This window comes from Phalangium opilio, unplaced genomic scaffold, assembly GCF_054372755.1.
Source record: "Phalangium opilio isolate 3A_F unplaced genomic scaffold, DU_Popi_V2 ptg000098l_1, whole genome shotgun sequence".
NCBI classification, from domain to species: domain Eukaryota; kingdom Metazoa; phylum Arthropoda; class Arachnida; order Opiliones; family Phalangiidae; genus Phalangium; species Phalangium opilio.
The window spans coordinates 2,414,842-2,430,815 of record NW_028324201.1 but is presented as its reverse complement, the minus strand read 5'-3'; the positions used below and the strand labels follow the sequence as shown (position 1 = coordinate 2,430,815).

Genomic DNA, 15,974 nt, shown 5'->3' with positions numbered 1-15,974 from the left:
TATTGCAATGCTTCAATAGCATTTGGATTAACCTCCAACGGGTTTGTGGCGCAATGGATAACGCGTCTGCCTACGGAGCAAAAGATTCTAGGTTCGAGTCATGGCAAGCTCGGTGTTTATTTTAATTAAAGATCTTTTATGCGTCATAAAAATGCATAAATACAATGTTTGGAAAAGTTTTTGATAGAACGAAGCAGGGGCTTGTGGCGTAATGGATAACGCTTCTGCCTTCGATGAAGAAGATTTCAGGTTCGAGTCCTAGCAAGCTCGGTATTAATATTTAAAGATGATTTTTAGAATATAACGGAAGGGAAATTTATAATATTGCAATGCTTCAATAGCATTTAGATTAGCCTCAGACGGGCTTGTGGCGCAATGGATAACGCGTCTGCCTACGGAGCAGAAGATTTAAGGTTCGAGTCCTGGCAAGCTCGGTATTAACATTTAAAGATGATTATTGGAATGTAACGGAAGGGAAATTTATAATATTGCAATGCTTCAATAGCATTTGGATTAACCCCCAACGGGCTTGTGGCGCAATGGATAACGCGTCTGCCTACGGAGCAGAAGGTTCCAGGTTCGAGTCCTGGCAAAGCTCGGTATTAACATTTAAAGATGATTATTGGAATGCAACGGAAGGGAAATTTATAATATTGCAATGCTTCAATAGCATTTGGATTAACCTCCAACGGGTTTGTGGCGCAATGGATAACGCGTCTGCCTACGGAGCAAAAGATTCTAGGTTCGAGTCATGGCAAGCTCGGTGTTTATTTTAATTAAAGATCTTTTATGCCTCATAAAAATGCATAAATACAATGTTTGGAAAGGTTTTTGATAGAACGAAGCAAGGGCTTGTGGCGTAATGGATAAAGCGTCTGCCTTCAAAGCATAAGATTCCTGGTTCGAGTCCCGGCTAGCTCGGTATTAACATTAAAGATGATTTTTAGAATATAACGGAAGGAAAATTTATAATATTGCAATGCTTCAATAGCATTTAGCTAAACCTCCAACGGCCTTGTGGCGCAATGGATAACGCGTCTGCCTACGGAGCTAAAGATTCTAGGTTCGAGTTCTGGCAAGCTCGGTGTTTATTTTAATTAAAGATCTTTATGCGTCATAAAAATACATAAATACAATGTTTGGAAAAGTTTTTGATAGAACGAAGCATGGGCTTTTGGCGTAATGGATAACGCGTCTGCCTTCGAAGCAGAAGATTCCAGGTTCGAGTCCTGGCAAGCTCGGTATTAACATTTAAAGATGGTTATTAGAATATAACGGAAGGGAGGTTTATAATATTGCAATGCTTCAATAGCATCTAGATTAACCTCCATCAGGCTTGTGGCGATGTGCATAACGCGTCTGCCTACGGAGCAGAAGATTCTAGGTTCGAGTCCTGGCAAGCTCGGTATTAACATTTAAAGATGATTATTAGAATATAGCGGAAGGGAAATTTATAATATTGCAATGCTTCAATAGCATTTAGATTGACCTCCAACGGGCTTGTGGCGCAATGGATAACGCGTCTGCCAACGGAGCAGAAGATTCCAGGTTTGAGTCCTGGCAAGCTCGGTGTTTATTTTAATTTAATATCTTTTTGCGTCATAAAAATGCATAAATACAATGTTTGGAAAGTTTTTTGATGTTTCGAAGCAAGGGCTTGTGGCGTAATGGATAACGCGTCTGCCTTCGAAGCAGAAGATTCCAGGTTCGAGTCCTGGCAAGCTCGGTATTAACATTTAAAGATCATTATTAGAATATAACAGAAGGGAAATTTATAATATTGCAATGCTTCAATAGCATTTAGATTAACCTCCAACGGGCTTGTGGCGAAATGGATAACGCGTCTGCCTACGAAGGAGAAGATTTAAGGTTCGAGTCCTGGCAAGCTCGGTATTAACATTTAAAGATGATTATTAGAATATAACGCAAGGGAAATTTATAATATTGCAATTCTTCAATAGCATTTAGATAAACCTCCAACGGGCTTGTGGCGCAACGGATAACGCAGCTGCCTACGGAGCAAAAGATTCTAGGATCGAGTCCTGGCAAGCTCGGTGTTTACTTAAATTAAAGATCTTTTATGCGTCATAAAAATGCATAAATACAATGTTTGGAAAAGTTTTTGATAAAACGAAGCAAGGGCTTGTAGCGTAATGGATAACGCGTCTGCCTTCGAAGCAGAAGATTCCAGGTTCGAGTCTCGGCAAGCTCGATATTAACATTTAAAGATGATTTTTAGAATATAACGGAAGGAAAATTTATAATATTGCAATGCTTCAATAGCATTTAGATTACCCTCCAATGGGCTTGTGGCGCAATGGATAACGCGTCTGCCTGCGGAGCAAAAGATTCTAGGTTCGAGTCATGGCAAGCTCGTTGTTTATTTTAATTAAAGATCTTTTATGCGTCATAAAAATGCATAAATACAATGTTTGGAAAAGTTTTTGATAGAACGAAGCATGGGCTTGTGGCGTAATGGATAACGCGTCTGCCTTCGAAGCAAAAGATTCCAGGTTCGAGTCCCGGCAAGCTTGGTATTAACATTTAAAGATGGTTATTAGAATATAACGGAAGGGAGGTTTATAATATTGCAATGCTTCAATAGCATCTAGATTAACCTCCATCAGGCTTGTGGCGATGTGCATAACGCGTCTGCCTACGGAGCAGAAGATTCTAGGTTCGAGTCCTGGCAAGCTCGGTATTAACATTTAAAGATGATTATTAGAATATAGCGGAAGGGAAATTTATAATATTGCAATGCTTCAATAGCATTTAGATTGACCTCCAACGGGCTTGTGGCGCAATGGATAACGCGTCTGCCAACGGAGCAGAAGATTCCAGGTTTGAGTCCTGGCAAGCTCGGTGTTTATTTTAATTTAATATCTTTTTTGCGTCATAAAAATGCATAAATACAATGTTTGGAAAGTTTTTTGATGTTTCGAAGCAAGGGCTTGTGGCGTAATGGATAACGCGTCTGCCTTCGAAGCAGAAGATTCCAGGTTCGAGTCCTGGCAAGCTCGGTATTAACATTTAAAGATCATTATTAGAATATAACAGAAGGGAAATTTATAATATTGCAATGCTTCAATAGCATTTAGATTAACCTCCAACGGGCTTGTGGCGCAATGGATAACGCGTCTGCCTACGAAGGAGAAGATTTAAGGTTCGAGTCCTGGCAAGCTCGGTATTAACATTTAAAGATGATTATTAGAATATAACGCAAGGGAAATTTATAATATTGCAATTCTTCAATAGCATTTAGATAAACCTCCAACGGGCTTGTGGCGCAACGGATAACGCAGCTGCCTCCGGAGCAAAAGATTCTAGGATCGAGTCCTGGCAAGCTCGGTGTTTACTTAAATTAAAGATCTTTTATGCGTCATAAAAATGCATAAATACAATGTTTGGAAAAGTTTTTGATAAAACGAAGCAAGGGCTTGTAGCGTAATGGATAACGCGTCTGCCTTCGAAGCAGAAGATTCCAGGTTCGAGTCCCGGCAAGCTCGGTATTAACATTTAAAGATGATTTTTAGAATATAACGGAAGGAAAATTTATAATATTGCAATGCTTCAATAGCATTTAGATTAACCTCCAATGGGCTTGTGGCGCAATGGATAACGCGTCTGCCTGCGGAGCAAAAGATTCTAGGTTCGAGTCATGGCAAGCTCGTTGTTTATTTTAATTAAAGATCTTTTATGCGTCATAAAAATGCATAAATACAATGTTTGGAAAAGTTTTTGATAGAACGAAGCATGGGCTTGTGGCGTAATGGATAACGCGTCTGCCTTCGAAGCAAAAGATTCCAGGTTCGAGTCCCGGCAAGCTTGGTATTAACATTTAAAGATGATTTTTAGAATATAACGGAAGGAAAATTTATAATATTGCAATGCTTCAATAGCATTTAAATAAATTTCCAACGGGCTTGTGGCGCAATGGATAACGCGTCTGCCTACGGAGCGAAAGATTCTAGGTTCGAGTCCTGGCAAGCTCGGTGTTTATTTTAATTAAAGATCTTTTATGCGTCATAAAAATGCATAAATACAATGTTTGGAAAAGTTTTTGATAGAACGAAGCAGGGGCTTGTGGCGTAATGGATAACGCGTCTGCCTTCGAAGCAGAAGATTCCAGGTTCGAGTCCTGGCAAGCTCGGTATTAACATTTAAAGATGGTTATTAGAATATAACGGAAGGGAGGTTTATAATATTGCAATGCTTCAATAGCATCTAGATTAACCTCCATCAGGCTTGTGGCGATGTGCATAACGCGTCTGCCTACGGAGCAGAAGATTCTAGGTTCGAGTCCTGGCAAGCTCGGTATTAACATTTAAAGATGATTATTAGAATATAGCGGAAGGGAAATTTATAATATTGCAATGCTTCAATAGCATTTAGATTGACCTCCAACGGGCTTGTGGCGCAATGGATAACGCGTCTGCCAACGGAGCAGAAGATTCCAGGTTTGAGTCCTGGCAAGCTCGGTGTTTATTTTAATTTAATATCTTTTTGCGTCATAAAAATGCATAAATACAATGTTTGGAAAGTTTTTTGATGTTTCGAAGCAAGGGCTTGTGGCGTAATGGATAACGCGTCTGCCTTCGAAGCAGAAGATTCCAGGTTCGAGTCCTGGCAAGCTCGGTATTAACATTTAAAGATCATTATTAGAATATAACAGAAGGGAAATTTATAATATTGCAATGCTTCAATAGCATTTAGATTAACCTCCAACGGGCTTGTGGCGAAATGGATAACGCGTCTGCCTACGAAGGAGAAGATTTAAGGTTCGAGTCCTGGCAAGCTCGGTATTAACATTTAAAGATGATTATTAGAATATAACGCAAGGGAAATTTATAATATTGCAATTCTTCAATAGCATTTAGATAAACCTCCAACGGGCTTGTGGCGCAACGGATAACGCAGCTGCCTACGGAGCAAAAGATTCTAGGATCGAGTCCTGGCAAGCTCGGTGTTTACTTAAATTAAAGATCTTTTATGCGTCATAAAAATGCATAAATACAATGTTTGGAAAAGTTTTTGATAAAACGAAGCAAGGGCTTGTAGCGTAATGGATAACGCGTCTGCCTTCGAAGCAGAAGATTCCAGGTTCGAGTCTCGGCAAGCTCGATATTAACATTTAAAGATGATTTTTAGAATATAACGGAAGGAAAATTTATAATATTGCAATGCTTCAATAGCATTTAGATTACCCTCCAATGGGCTTGTGGCGCAATGGATAACGCGTCTGCCTGCGGAGCAAAAGATTCTAGGTTCGAGTCATGGCAAGCTCGTTGTTTATTTTAATTAAAGATCTTTTATGCGTCATAAAAATGCATAAATACAATGTTTGGAAAAGTTTTTGATAGAACGAAGCATGGGCTTGTGGCGTAATGGATAACGCGTCTGCCTTCGAAGCAAAAGATTCCAGGTTCGAGTCCCGGCAAGCTTGGTATTAACATTTAAAGATGGTTATTAGAATATAACGGAAGGGAGGTTTATAATATTGCAATGCTTCAATAGCATCTAGATTAACCTCCATCAGGCTTGTGGCGATGTGCATAACGCGTCTGCCTACGGAGCAGAAGATTCTAGGTTCGAGTCCTGGCAAGCTCGGTATTAACATTTAAAGATGATTATTAGAATATAGCGGAAGGGAAATTTATAATATTGCAATGCTTCAATAGCATTTAGATTGACCTCCAACGGGCTTGTGGCGCAATGGATAACGCGTCTGCCAACGGAGCAGAAGATTCCAGGTTTGAGTCCTGGCAAGCTCGGTGTTTATTTTAATTTAATATCTTTTTTGCGTCATAAAAATGCATAAATACAATGTTTGGAAAGTTTTTTGATGTTTCGAAGCAAGGGCTTGTGGCGTAATGGATAACGCGTCTGCCTTCGAAGCAGAAGATTCCAGGTTCGAGTCCTGGCAAGCTCGGTATTAACATTTAAAGATCATTATTAGAATATAACAGAAGGGAAATTTATAATATTGCAATGCTTCAATAGCATTTAGATTAACCTCCAACGGGCTTGTGGCGCAATGGATAACGCGTCTGCCTACGAAGGAGAAGATTTAAGGTTCGAGTCCTGGCAAGCTCGGTATTAACATTTAAAGATGATTATTAGAATATAACGCAAGGGAAATTTATAATATTGCAATTCTTCAATAGCATTTAGATAAACCTCCAACGGGCTTGTGGCGCAACGGATAACGCAGCTGCCTCCGGAGCAAAAGATTCTAGGATCGAGTCCTGGCAAGCTCGGTGTTTACTTAAATTAAAGATCTTTTATGCGTCATAAAAATGCATAAATACAATGTTTGGAAAAGTTTTTGATAAAACGAAGCAAGGGCTTGTAGCGTAATGGATAACGCGTCTGCCTTCGAAGCAGAAGATTCCAGGTTCGAGTCCCGGCAAGCTCGGTATTAACATTTAAAGATGATTTTTAGAATATAACGGAAGGAAAATTTATAATATTGCAATGCTTCAATAGCATTTAGATTAACCTCCAATGGGCTTGTGGCGCAATGGATAACGCGTCTGCCTGCGGAGCAAAAGATTCTAGGTTCGAGTCATGGCAAGCTCGTTGTTTATTTTAATTAAAGATCTTTTATGCGTCATAAAAATGCATAAATACAATGTTTGGAAAAGTTTTTGATAGAACGAAGCATGGGCTTGTGGCGTAATGGATAACGCGTCTGCCTTCGAAGCAAAAGATTCCAGGTTCGAGTCCCGGCAAGCTTGGTATTAACATTTAAAGATGATTTTTAGAATATAACGGAAGGAAAATTTATAATATTGCAATGCTTCAATAGCATTTAAATAAATTTCCAACGGGCTTGTGGCGCAATGGATAACGCGTCTGCCTACGGAGCGAAAGATTCTAGGTTCGAGTCCTGGCAAGCTCGGTGTTTATTTTAATTAAAGATCTTTTATGCGTCATAAAAATGCATAAATACAATGTTTGGAAAAGTTTTTGATAGAACGAAGCAGGGGCTTGTGGCGTAATGGATAACGCGTCTGCCTTCGAAGCAGAAGATTCCAGGTTCGAGTCCTGGCAAGCTCGGTATTAACATTTAAAGATGATTATTTGAATATAACAGAAGGGAAATTTATAATATTGCAATGCTTCAATAGCATTTGGATCAACCTCCAACGGGCTTGTGGCGCAATGGATAACGCGTCTGCCTACGGAGCAGAAGGTTCCAGGTTCGAGTCCTGGCAAAGCTCGGTATTAACATTTAAAGATGATTATTGGAATGCAACGGAAGGGAAATTTATAATATTGCAATGCTTCAATAGCATTTGGATTAACCTCCAACGGGTTTGTGGCGCAATGGATAACGCGTCTGCCTACGGAGCAAAAGATTCTAGGTTCGAGTCATGGCAAGCTCGGTGTTTATTTTAATGAAAGATCTTTTATGCGTCATAAAAATGCATAAATACAATGTTTGGAAAAGTTTTTGATAGAACGAAGCAGGGGCTTGTGGCGTAATGGATAACGCTTCTGCCTTCGAAGCAGAAGATTCCAGGTTTGAGTCCTAGCAAGCTCGGTATTAACATTTAAAGATGATTTTTAGAATATAACGGAAGGGAAATTTATAATATTGCAATGCTTCAATAGCATTTAGATTAACCTCAAACGGGCTTGTGGCGCAATGGATAACGCGTCTGCCTACGGAGCAGAAGATTTAAGGTTCGAGTCCTAGCAAGCTCGGTATTAACATTTAAAGATGATTTTTAGAATATATCGGAAGGGAAATTTATAATATTGCAATGCTTCAATAGCATTTAGATTAACCTTTAACGGGCTTGTGGCGCAATGGATAACGCGTCTGCCTACGGAGCAAAAGATTCCAGGTTTGAGTCCTGGCAAGCTCGGTGTTTATTTTAATTTAATATCTTTTTTGCGTCATAAAAATGCATAAATACAATGTTTGGAAAGTTTTTTGATGAAACGAAGCAAGGGCTTGTGGCGTAATGGATAACGCGTCTGCCTTCGAAGCAGAAGATTCCAGGTTCGAGTCCTGGCAAGCTCGGTAATAACATTTAAAGATCATTATTAGAATAGAACAGAAGGGAAATTTATAATATTGCAATGCTTCAATAGCATTTAGATTAACCTCCAACGGGCTTGTGGCGCAATGGATAACGCGTCTGCCTACGAAGGAGAAGATTTAAGGTTCGAGTCCTGGCAAGCTCGGTATTAACATTTAAAGATGATTATTAGAATATAACGCAAGGGAAATTTATAATATTGCAATGCTTCAATAGCATTTAGATAAACCTCCAACGGGCTTGTGGCGCAATGGATAACGCAGCTGCCTACGGAGCAAAAGATTCTAGGATCGAGTCCTGGCAAGCTCGGTGTTTACTTAAATTAAAGATCTTTTATGCGTCATAAAAATGCATAAATACAATGTTTGGAAAAGTTTTTGATAAAACGAAGCAAGGGCTTGTAGCGTAATGGTTAACGCGTCTGCCTTCGAAGCAGAAGATTCCAGGTTCGAGTCTTGGCAAGCTCGGTATTAACATTTAAAGATGACTATTAAAAAAAATAACGGAAGGGAAATTTATAATATTGCAATGCTTCAATAGCATTTAGATTAACCTCCAACGGGCTTGTGGCGCAATGAATAACGCGTCTGCCTACGGAGCAAAAGATTCTAGTTTCGAGTCCTGGCAAGCTCGGTGTTTATTATAATTAAAGATCTTTTATGCGTCATAAAAATGCATAAATACAATGTTTGGAAAAGTTTTTGATAGAACGAAACAAGGGCTTGTGGCGTAATGGATAACGCGTCTGCCTTCGAAGCAGAAGATTCCAGGTTCGAGTCCTGGCAAGCTCGGTATTAACATTTAAAGATGATTATTTGAATATAACAGAAGGGAAATTTATAATATTGCAATGCTTCAATAGCATTTGGATCAACCTCCAACGGGCTTGTGGCGCAATGGATAACGCGTCTGCCTACGGAGCAGAAGGTTCCAGGTTCGAGTCCTGGCAAAGCTCGGTATTAACATTTAAAGATGATTATTGGAATGCAACGGAAGGGAAATTTATAATATTCCAATGCTTCAATAGCATTTGGATTAACCTCCAACGGGTTTGTGGCGCAATGGATAACGCGTCTGCCTACGGAGCAAAAGATTCTAGGTTCGAGTCATGGCAAGCTCGGTGTTTATTTTAATTAAAGATCTTTTATGCCTCATAAAAATGCATAAATACAATGTTTGGAAAGGTTTTTGATAGAACGAAGCAAGGGCTTGTGGCGTAATGGATAAAGCGTCTGCCTTCAAAGCATAAGATTTCTGGTTCGAGTCCCGGCTAGCTCGGTATTAACATTAAAGATGGTTATTAGAATATAACGGAAGGGAGGTTTATAATATTGCAATGCTTCAATAGCATCTAGATTAACCTCCATCAGGCTTGTGGCGATGTGCATAACGCGTCTGCCTACGGAGCAGAAGATTCTAGGTTCGAGTCCTGGCAAGCTCGGTATTAACATTTAAAGATGATTATTAGAATATAGCGGAAGGGAAATTTATAATATTGCAATGCTTCAATAGCATTTAGATTGACCTCCAACGGGCTTGTGGCGCAATGGATAACGCGTCTGCCAACGGAGCAGAAGATTCCAGGTTTGAGTCCTGGCAAGCTCGGTGTTTATTTTAATTTAATATCTTTTTTGCGTCATAAAAATGCATAAATACAATGTTTGGAAAGTTTTTTGATGAAACGAAGCAAGGGCTTGTGGCGTAATGGATAACGCGTCTGCCTTCGAAGCAGAAGATTCCAGGTTCGAGTCCTGGCAAGCTCGGTAATAACATTTAAAGATCATTATTAGAATAGAACAGAAGGGAAATTTATAATATTGCAATGCTTCAATAGCATTTAGATTAACCTCCAACGGGCTTGTGGCGCAATGGATAACGCGTCTGCCTACGAAGGAGAAGATTTAAGGTTCGAGTCCTGGCAAGCTCGGTATTAACATTTAAAGATGATTATTAGAATATAACGCAAGGGAAATTTATAATATTGCAATGCTTCAATAGCATTTAGATAAACCTCCAACGGGCTTGTGGCGCAATGGATAACGCAGCTGCCTACGGAGCAAAAGATTCTAGGATCGAGTCCTGGCAAGCTCGGTGTTTACTTAAATTAAAGATCTTTTATGCGTCATAAAAATGCATAAATACAATGTTTGGAAAAGTTTTTGATAAAACGAAGCAAGGGCTTGTAGCGTAATGGTTAACGCGTCTGCCTTCGAAGCAGAAGATTCCAGGTTCGAGTCTTGGCAAGCTCGGTATTAACATTTAAAGATGACTATTAAAAAAAATAACGGAAGGGAAATTTATAATATTGCAATGCTTCAATAGCATTTAGATTAACCTCCAACGGGCTTGTGGCGCAATGAATAACGCGTCTGCCTACGGAGCAAAAGATTCTAGTTTCGAGTCCTGGCAAGCTCGGTGTTTATTATAATTAAAGATCTTTTATGCGTCATAAAAATGCATAAATACAATGTTTGGAAAAGTTTTTGATAGAACGAAACAAGGGCTTGTGGCGTAATGGATAACGCGTCTGCCTTCGAAGCAGAAGATTCCAGGTTCGAGTCCTGGCAAGCTCGGTATTAACATTTAAAGATGATTATTTGAATATAACAGAAGGGAAATTTATAATATTGCAATGCTTCAATAGCATTTGGATCAACCTCCAACGGGCTTGTGGCGCAATGGATAACGCGTCTGCCTACGGAGCAGAAGGTTCCAGGTTCGAGTCCTGGCAAAGCTCGGTATTAACATTTAAAGATGATTATTGGAATGCAACGGAAGGGAAGTTTATAATATTCCAATGCTTCAATAGCATTTGGATTAACCTCCAACGGGTTTGTGGCGCAATGGATAACGCGTCTGCCTACGGAGCAAAAGATTCTAGGTTCGAGTCATGGCAAGCTCGGTGTTTATTTTAATTAAAGATCTTTTATGCCTCATAAAAATGCATAAATACAATGTTTGGAAAGGTTTTTGATAGAACGAAGCAAGGGCTTGTGGCGTAATGGATAAAGCGTCTGCCTTCAAAGCATAAGATTTCTGGTTCGAGTCCCGGCTAGCTCGGTATTAACATTAAAGATGATTTTTAGAATATAACGGAAGGAAAATTTATAATATTGCAATGCTTCAATAGCATTTAGCTAAACCTCCAACGGCCTTATGGCGCAATGGATAACGCGTCTGCCTACGGAGCAAAAGATTCTAGGTTCGAGTTCTGGCAAGCTCGGTGTTTATTTTAATTAAAGATCTTTATGCGTCATAAAAATACATAAATACAATGTTTGGAAAAGTTTTTGATAGAACGAAGCATGGGCTTTTGGCGTAATGGATAACGCGTCTGCCTTCGAAGCAGAAGATTCCAGGTTCGAGTCCTAGCAAGCTCGGTATTAACATTTAAAGATGGTTATTAGAATATAACGGAAGGGAGGTTTATAATATTGCAATGCTTCAATAGCATCTAGATTAACCTCCATCAGGCTTGTGGCGATGTGCATAACGCGTCTGCCTACGGAGCAGAAGATTCTAGGTTCGAGTCCTGGCAAGCTCGGTATTAACATTTAAAGATGATTATTAGAATATAGCGGAAGGGAAATTTATAATATTGCAATGCTTCAATAGCATTTAGATTGACCTCCAACGGGCTTGTGGCGCAATGGATAACGCGTCTGCCAACGGAGCAGAAGATTCCAGGTTTGAGTCCTGGCAAGCTCGGTATTAACATTTAAAGATGATTATTAGAATATAACGCAAGGGAAATTTATAATATTGCAATGCTTCAATAGCATTTAGATAAACCTCCAACGGGCTTGTGGCGCAACGGATAACGCAGCTGCCTACGGAGCAAAAGATTCTAGGATCGAGTCCTGGCAAGCTCGGTGTTTACTTAAATTAAAGATCTTTTATGCGTCATAAAAATGCATAAATACAATGTTTGGAAAAGTTTTTGATAAAACGAAGCAAGGGCTTGTAGCGTAATGGTTAACGCGTCTGCCTTCGAAGCAGAAGATTCCAGGTTCGAGTCTTGGCAAGCTCGGTATTAACATTTAAGGATGACTATTAAAAAAAATAACGGAAGGGAAATTTATAATATTGCAATGCTTCAATAGCATTTAGATTAACTTCCAACGGGCTTGTGGCGCAATGAATAACGCGTCTGCCTACGGAGCAAAAGATTCTAGGTTCGAGTCCTGGCAAGCTCGGTGTTTATTATAATTAAAGATCTTTTATGCGTCATAAAAATGCATAAATGCAATGTTTGGAAAAGTTTTTGATAGAACGAAACAAGGGCTTGTGGCGTAAAAGATAACGCGTCTGCCTTCGAAGCAGAAGATTCCAGGTTCGAGTCCTGGCAAGCTCGGTATTAACATTTAAAGATTATTATTTGAATATAACAGAAGGGAAATTTATAATATTGCAATGCTTCAATAGCATTTAGATTAACCTTTAACGGGCTTGTGGCGCAATGGATAACGCGTCTGCCTACGGAGCAAAAGATTCTAGGTTCGAGTCATGGCAAGTTCGGTGTTTATTTTAATTAAAGATCTTTTATGCGTCATAAAAATGCATAAATACAATGTTTGGAAAGGTTTTTGATAGAACGAAACAAGGGCTTGTTTCGTAATGGATAACGCGTCTGCCTTCGAAGCAGAAGATTCCAGGTTTGAGTCCTGGCAAGCTCGGTATTAACATTTAAAGATGATTATTAGAATATAACGGAAGGGAAATTTATAATATTGCAATGCTTCAATAGCATTTAGATTAACCTCCAACGGGCTTGTGGCGCAATGGATAACGCGTCTGCCTACGGAGCAGAAGATTTAAGGTTCGAGTTCTGGGAAGCTCGGTATTAACATTTAAAGATGATTATTGGAATGTAACGGAAGGGAAATTTATAATATTGCAATGCTTCAATAGCATTTGGATTAACCTCCAACGGGCTTGTGGCGCAATGGATAACGCGTCTGCCTACGGAGCAGAAGATTCCAGTTCAGAGTCCTGGCAAGCTCGGTATTAACATTTAAAGATGACTATTAGAATATAACGGAAGGAAAATTTATAATATTGCAATGCTTCAATAGCATTTAAATAAACCTCCAACGGGCTTGTGGAGCAATGGATAACGCGTCTGCCGACGGAGCAAAAGGTTCTAGGTTCGAGTCCTGGCAAGCTCGGTGTTTATTTTAATTAAAGATCTTTTATGCGTCATAAAAATGCATAAATACAATGTTTGGAAAAGTTTTTGATAGAACGAAGCAAGGGCTTGTGGCGTAATGGATAACGCGTCACCTTCGAAGCAGAAGATTCCAGGTTCGAGTCCTGGCAAGCTCGGTATTAACATTTAAAGATGACTATTAAAAAAAATAACGGAAGGGAAATTTATAATATTGCAATGCTTCAATAGCATTTGGATTAACCTCCAACGGGTTTGTGGCGCAATGGATAACGCGTCTGCCTACGGAGCAAAAGATTCTAGGTTCGAGTCATGGCAAGCTCGGTGTTTATTTTAATTAAAGATCTTTTATGCCTCATAAAAATGCATAAATACAATGTTTGGAAAGGTTTTTGATAGAACGAAGCAAGGGCTTGTGGCGTAATGGATAAAGCGTCTGCCTTCAAAGCATAAGATTCCTGGTTCGAGTCCCGGCTAGCTCGGTATTAACATTAAAGATGATTTTTAGAATATAACGGAAGGAAAATTTATAATATTGCAATGCTTCAATAGCATTTAGCTACACCTCCAACGGCCTTGTGGCGCAATGGATAACGCGTCTGCCTACGGAGCTAAAGATTCTAGGTTCGAGTTCTGGCAAGCTCGGTGTTTATTTTAATTAAAGATCTTTATGCGTCATAAAAATACATAGATACAATGTTTGGAAACGTTTTTGATAGAACGAAGCATGGGCTTTTGGCGTAATGGATAACGCGTCTGCCTTCGAAGCAGAAGATTCCAGGTTCGAGTCCTGGCAAGCTCGGTATTAACATTTAAAGATGGTTATTAGAATATAACGGAAGGGAGGTTTATAATATTGCAATGCTTCAATAGCATCTAGATTTACCTCCATCAGGCTTGTGGCGATGTGCATAACGCGTCTGCCTACGGAGCAGAAGATTCTAGGTTCGAGTCCTGGCAAGCTCGGTATTAACATTTAAAGATGATTATTAGAATATAGCGGAAGGGAAATTTATAATATTGCAATGCTTCAATAGCATTTAGATTGACCTCCAACGGGCTTGTGGCGCAATGGATAACGCGTCTGCCAACGGAGCAGAAGATTCCAGGTTTGAGTCCTGGCAAGCTCGGTGTTTATTTTAATTTAATATCTTTTTTGCGTCATAAAAATGCATAAATACAATGTTTGGAAAGTTTTTTGATGAAACGAAGCAAGGGCTTGTGGCGTAATGGATAACGCGTCTGCCTTCGAAGCAGAAGATTCCAGGTTCGAGTCCTGGCAAGCTCGGTAATAACATTTAAAGATCATTATTAGAATAGAACGGAAGGGAAATTTATAATATTGCAATGCTTCAATAGCATTTAGATTAACCTCCAACGGGCTTGTGGCGCAATGGATAACGCGTCTGCCTACGAAGGAGAAGATTTAAGGTTCGAGTCCTGGCAAGCTCGGTATTAACATTTAAAGATGATTATTAGAATATAACGCAAGGGAAATTTATAATATTGCAATGCTTCAATAGCATTTAGATAAACCTCCGACGGGCTTGTGGCGCAATGGATAACGCAGCTGCCTACGGAGCAAAAGATTCTAGGATCGAGTCCTGGCAAGCTCGGTGTTTACTTAAATTAAAGATCTTTTATGCGTCATAAAAATGCATAAATACAATGTTTGGAAAAGTTTTTGATAAAACGAAGCAAGGGCTTGTAGCGTAATGGTTAACGCGTCTGCCTTCGAAGCAGAAGATTCCAGGTTCGAGTCTTGGCAAGCTCGGTATTAACATTTAAAGATGACTATTAAAAAAAATAAGGGAAGGGAAATTTATAATATTGCAATGCTTCAATAGCATTTAGATTAACCTCCAACGGGCTTGTGGCGCAATGAATAACGCGTCTGCCTACGGAGCAAAAGATTCTAGTTTCGAGTCCTGGCAAGCTCGGTGTTTATTATAATTAAAGATCTTTTATGCGTCATAAAAATGCATAAATACAATGTTTGGAAAAGTTTTTGATAGAACGAAACAAGGGCTTGTGGCGTAATGGATAACGCGTCTGCCTTCGAAGCAGAAGATTCCAGGTTCGAGTCCTGGCAAGCTCGGTATTAACATTTAAAGATGATTATTTGAATATAACAGAAGGGAAATTTATAATATTGCAATGCTTCAATAGCATTTGGATCAACCTCCAACGGGCTTGTGGCGCAATGGATAACGCGTCTGCCTACGGAGCAGAAGGTTCCAGGTTCGAGTCCTGGCAAAGCTCGGTATTAACATTTAAAGATGATTATTGGAATGCAACGGAAGGGAAATTTATAATATTCCAATGCTTCAATAGCATTTGGATTAACCTCCAACGGGTTTGTGGCGCAATGGATAACGCGTCTGCCTACGGAGCAAAAGATTCTAGGTTCGAGTCATGGCAAGCTCGGTGTTTATTTTAATTAAAGATCTTTTATGCCTCATAAAAATGCATAAATACAATGTTTGGAAAGGTTTTTGATAGAACGAAGCAAGGGCTTGTGGCGTAATGGATAAAGCGTCTGCCTTCAAAGCATAAGATTCCTGGTTCGAGTCCCGGCTAGCTCGGTATTAACATTAAAGATGATTTTTAGAATATAACGGAAGGAAAATTTATAATATTGCAATGCTTCAATAGCATTTAGCTAAACCTCCAACGGCCTTATGGCGCAATGGATAACGCGTCTGCCTACGGAGCAAAAGATTCTAGGTTCGAGTTCTGGCAAGCTCGGTGTTTAT

General features: G+C 39.5%; 28 non-coding genes across 28 annotated transcripts; all 28 read left to right on the top strand.

The window, feature by feature from the left end:
- Positions 1 to 525: 525 nt before the first annotated feature.
- On the top strand, positions 526 to 599 carry TRNAR-ACG (transfer RNA arginine (anticodon ACG)). Its single transcript has one exon. It is a non-coding gene; the product is annotated as a tRNA-Arg (tRNA).
- Positions 600 to 1,168: 569 nt separating this feature from the next.
- Positions 1,169 to 1,241, top strand: TRNAR-UCG (transfer RNA arginine (anticodon UCG)). The gene has a single exon. It is a non-coding gene; the product is annotated as a tRNA-Arg (tRNA).
- A 412-nt stretch (positions 1,242 to 1,653) lies between these two features.
- Positions 1,654 to 1,726, top strand: TRNAR-UCG (transfer RNA arginine (anticodon UCG)). The gene has a single exon. It is a non-coding gene; the product is annotated as a tRNA-Arg (tRNA).
- Positions 1,727 to 2,139: 413 nt separating this feature from the next.
- On the top strand, positions 2,140 to 2,212 carry TRNAR-UCG (transfer RNA arginine (anticodon UCG)). Its single transcript has one exon. It is a non-coding gene; the product is annotated as a tRNA-Arg (tRNA).
- Positions 2,213 to 2,947: 735 nt separating this feature from the next.
- Positions 2,948 to 3,020, top strand: TRNAR-UCG (transfer RNA arginine (anticodon UCG)). Its single transcript has one exon. It is a non-coding gene; the product is annotated as a tRNA-Arg (tRNA).
- Positions 3,021 to 3,433: 413 nt separating this feature from the next.
- TRNAR-UCG (transfer RNA arginine (anticodon UCG)) lies at positions 3,434 to 3,506 on the top strand. The gene has a single exon. It is a non-coding gene; the product is annotated as a tRNA-Arg (tRNA).
- A 571-nt stretch (positions 3,507 to 4,077) lies between these two features.
- On the top strand, positions 4,078 to 4,150 carry TRNAR-UCG (transfer RNA arginine (anticodon UCG)). Its single transcript has one exon. It is a non-coding gene; the product is annotated as a tRNA-Arg (tRNA).
- A 412-nt stretch (positions 4,151 to 4,562) lies between these two features.
- On the top strand, positions 4,563 to 4,635 carry TRNAR-UCG (transfer RNA arginine (anticodon UCG)). The gene has a single exon. It is a non-coding gene; the product is annotated as a tRNA-Arg (tRNA).
- A 413-nt stretch (positions 4,636 to 5,048) lies between these two features.
- TRNAR-UCG (transfer RNA arginine (anticodon UCG)) lies at positions 5,049 to 5,121 on the top strand. Its single transcript has one exon. It is a non-coding gene; the product is annotated as a tRNA-Arg (tRNA).
- A 735-nt stretch (positions 5,122 to 5,856) lies between these two features.
- On the top strand, positions 5,857 to 5,929 carry TRNAR-UCG (transfer RNA arginine (anticodon UCG)). Its single transcript has one exon. It is a non-coding gene; the product is annotated as a tRNA-Arg (tRNA).
- Positions 5,930 to 6,342: 413 nt separating this feature from the next.
- Positions 6,343 to 6,415, top strand: TRNAR-UCG (transfer RNA arginine (anticodon UCG)). The gene has a single exon. It is a non-coding gene; the product is annotated as a tRNA-Arg (tRNA).
- A 571-nt stretch (positions 6,416 to 6,986) lies between these two features.
- Positions 6,987 to 7,059, top strand: TRNAR-UCG (transfer RNA arginine (anticodon UCG)). The gene has a single exon. It is a non-coding gene; the product is annotated as a tRNA-Arg (tRNA).
- A 91-nt stretch (positions 7,060 to 7,150) lies between these two features.
- Positions 7,151 to 7,224, top strand: TRNAR-ACG (transfer RNA arginine (anticodon ACG)). Its single transcript has one exon. It is a non-coding gene; the product is annotated as a tRNA-Arg (tRNA).
- Positions 7,225 to 7,959: 735 nt separating this feature from the next.
- Positions 7,960 to 8,032, top strand: TRNAR-UCG (transfer RNA arginine (anticodon UCG)). Its single transcript has one exon. It is a non-coding gene; the product is annotated as a tRNA-Arg (tRNA).
- Positions 8,033 to 8,445: 413 nt separating this feature from the next.
- TRNAR-UCG (transfer RNA arginine (anticodon UCG)) lies at positions 8,446 to 8,518 on the top strand. Its single transcript has one exon. It is a non-coding gene; the product is annotated as a tRNA-Arg (tRNA).
- Positions 8,519 to 8,769: 251 nt separating this feature from the next.
- On the top strand, positions 8,770 to 8,842 carry TRNAR-UCG (transfer RNA arginine (anticodon UCG)). The gene has a single exon. It is a non-coding gene; the product is annotated as a tRNA-Arg (tRNA).
- Positions 8,843 to 8,933: 91 nt separating this feature from the next.
- Positions 8,934 to 9,007, top strand: TRNAR-ACG (transfer RNA arginine (anticodon ACG)). Its single transcript has one exon. It is a non-coding gene; the product is annotated as a tRNA-Arg (tRNA).
- A 734-nt stretch (positions 9,008 to 9,741) lies between these two features.
- Positions 9,742 to 9,814, top strand: TRNAR-UCG (transfer RNA arginine (anticodon UCG)). Its single transcript has one exon. It is a non-coding gene; the product is annotated as a tRNA-Arg (tRNA).
- A 413-nt stretch (positions 9,815 to 10,227) lies between these two features.
- TRNAR-UCG (transfer RNA arginine (anticodon UCG)) lies at positions 10,228 to 10,300 on the top strand. The gene has a single exon. It is a non-coding gene; the product is annotated as a tRNA-Arg (tRNA).
- Positions 10,301 to 10,551: 251 nt separating this feature from the next.
- TRNAR-UCG (transfer RNA arginine (anticodon UCG)) lies at positions 10,552 to 10,624 on the top strand. The gene has a single exon. It is a non-coding gene; the product is annotated as a tRNA-Arg (tRNA).
- A 91-nt stretch (positions 10,625 to 10,715) lies between these two features.
- Positions 10,716 to 10,789, top strand: TRNAR-ACG (transfer RNA arginine (anticodon ACG)). Its single transcript has one exon. It is a non-coding gene; the product is annotated as a tRNA-Arg (tRNA).
- A 1,219-nt stretch (positions 10,790 to 12,008) lies between these two features.
- On the top strand, positions 12,009 to 12,081 carry TRNAR-UCG (transfer RNA arginine (anticodon UCG)). The gene has a single exon. It is a non-coding gene; the product is annotated as a tRNA-Arg (tRNA).
- Positions 12,082 to 12,332: 251 nt separating this feature from the next.
- TRNAR-UCG (transfer RNA arginine (anticodon UCG)) lies at positions 12,333 to 12,405 on the top strand. The gene has a single exon. It is a non-coding gene; the product is annotated as a tRNA-Arg (tRNA).
- Positions 12,406 to 13,947: 1,542 nt separating this feature from the next.
- Positions 13,948 to 14,020, top strand: TRNAR-UCG (transfer RNA arginine (anticodon UCG)). The gene has a single exon. It is a non-coding gene; the product is annotated as a tRNA-Arg (tRNA).
- A 413-nt stretch (positions 14,021 to 14,433) lies between these two features.
- TRNAR-UCG (transfer RNA arginine (anticodon UCG)) lies at positions 14,434 to 14,506 on the top strand. The gene has a single exon. It is a non-coding gene; the product is annotated as a tRNA-Arg (tRNA).
- Positions 14,507 to 14,919: 413 nt separating this feature from the next.
- TRNAR-UCG (transfer RNA arginine (anticodon UCG)) lies at positions 14,920 to 14,992 on the top strand. Its single transcript has one exon. It is a non-coding gene; the product is annotated as a tRNA-Arg (tRNA).
- A 251-nt stretch (positions 14,993 to 15,243) lies between these two features.
- On the top strand, positions 15,244 to 15,316 carry TRNAR-UCG (transfer RNA arginine (anticodon UCG)). The gene has a single exon. It is a non-coding gene; the product is annotated as a tRNA-Arg (tRNA).
- Positions 15,317 to 15,407: 91 nt separating this feature from the next.
- TRNAR-ACG (transfer RNA arginine (anticodon ACG)) lies at positions 15,408 to 15,481 on the top strand. Its single transcript has one exon. It is a non-coding gene; the product is annotated as a tRNA-Arg (tRNA).
- Positions 15,482 to 15,974: the final 493 nt, after the last annotated feature.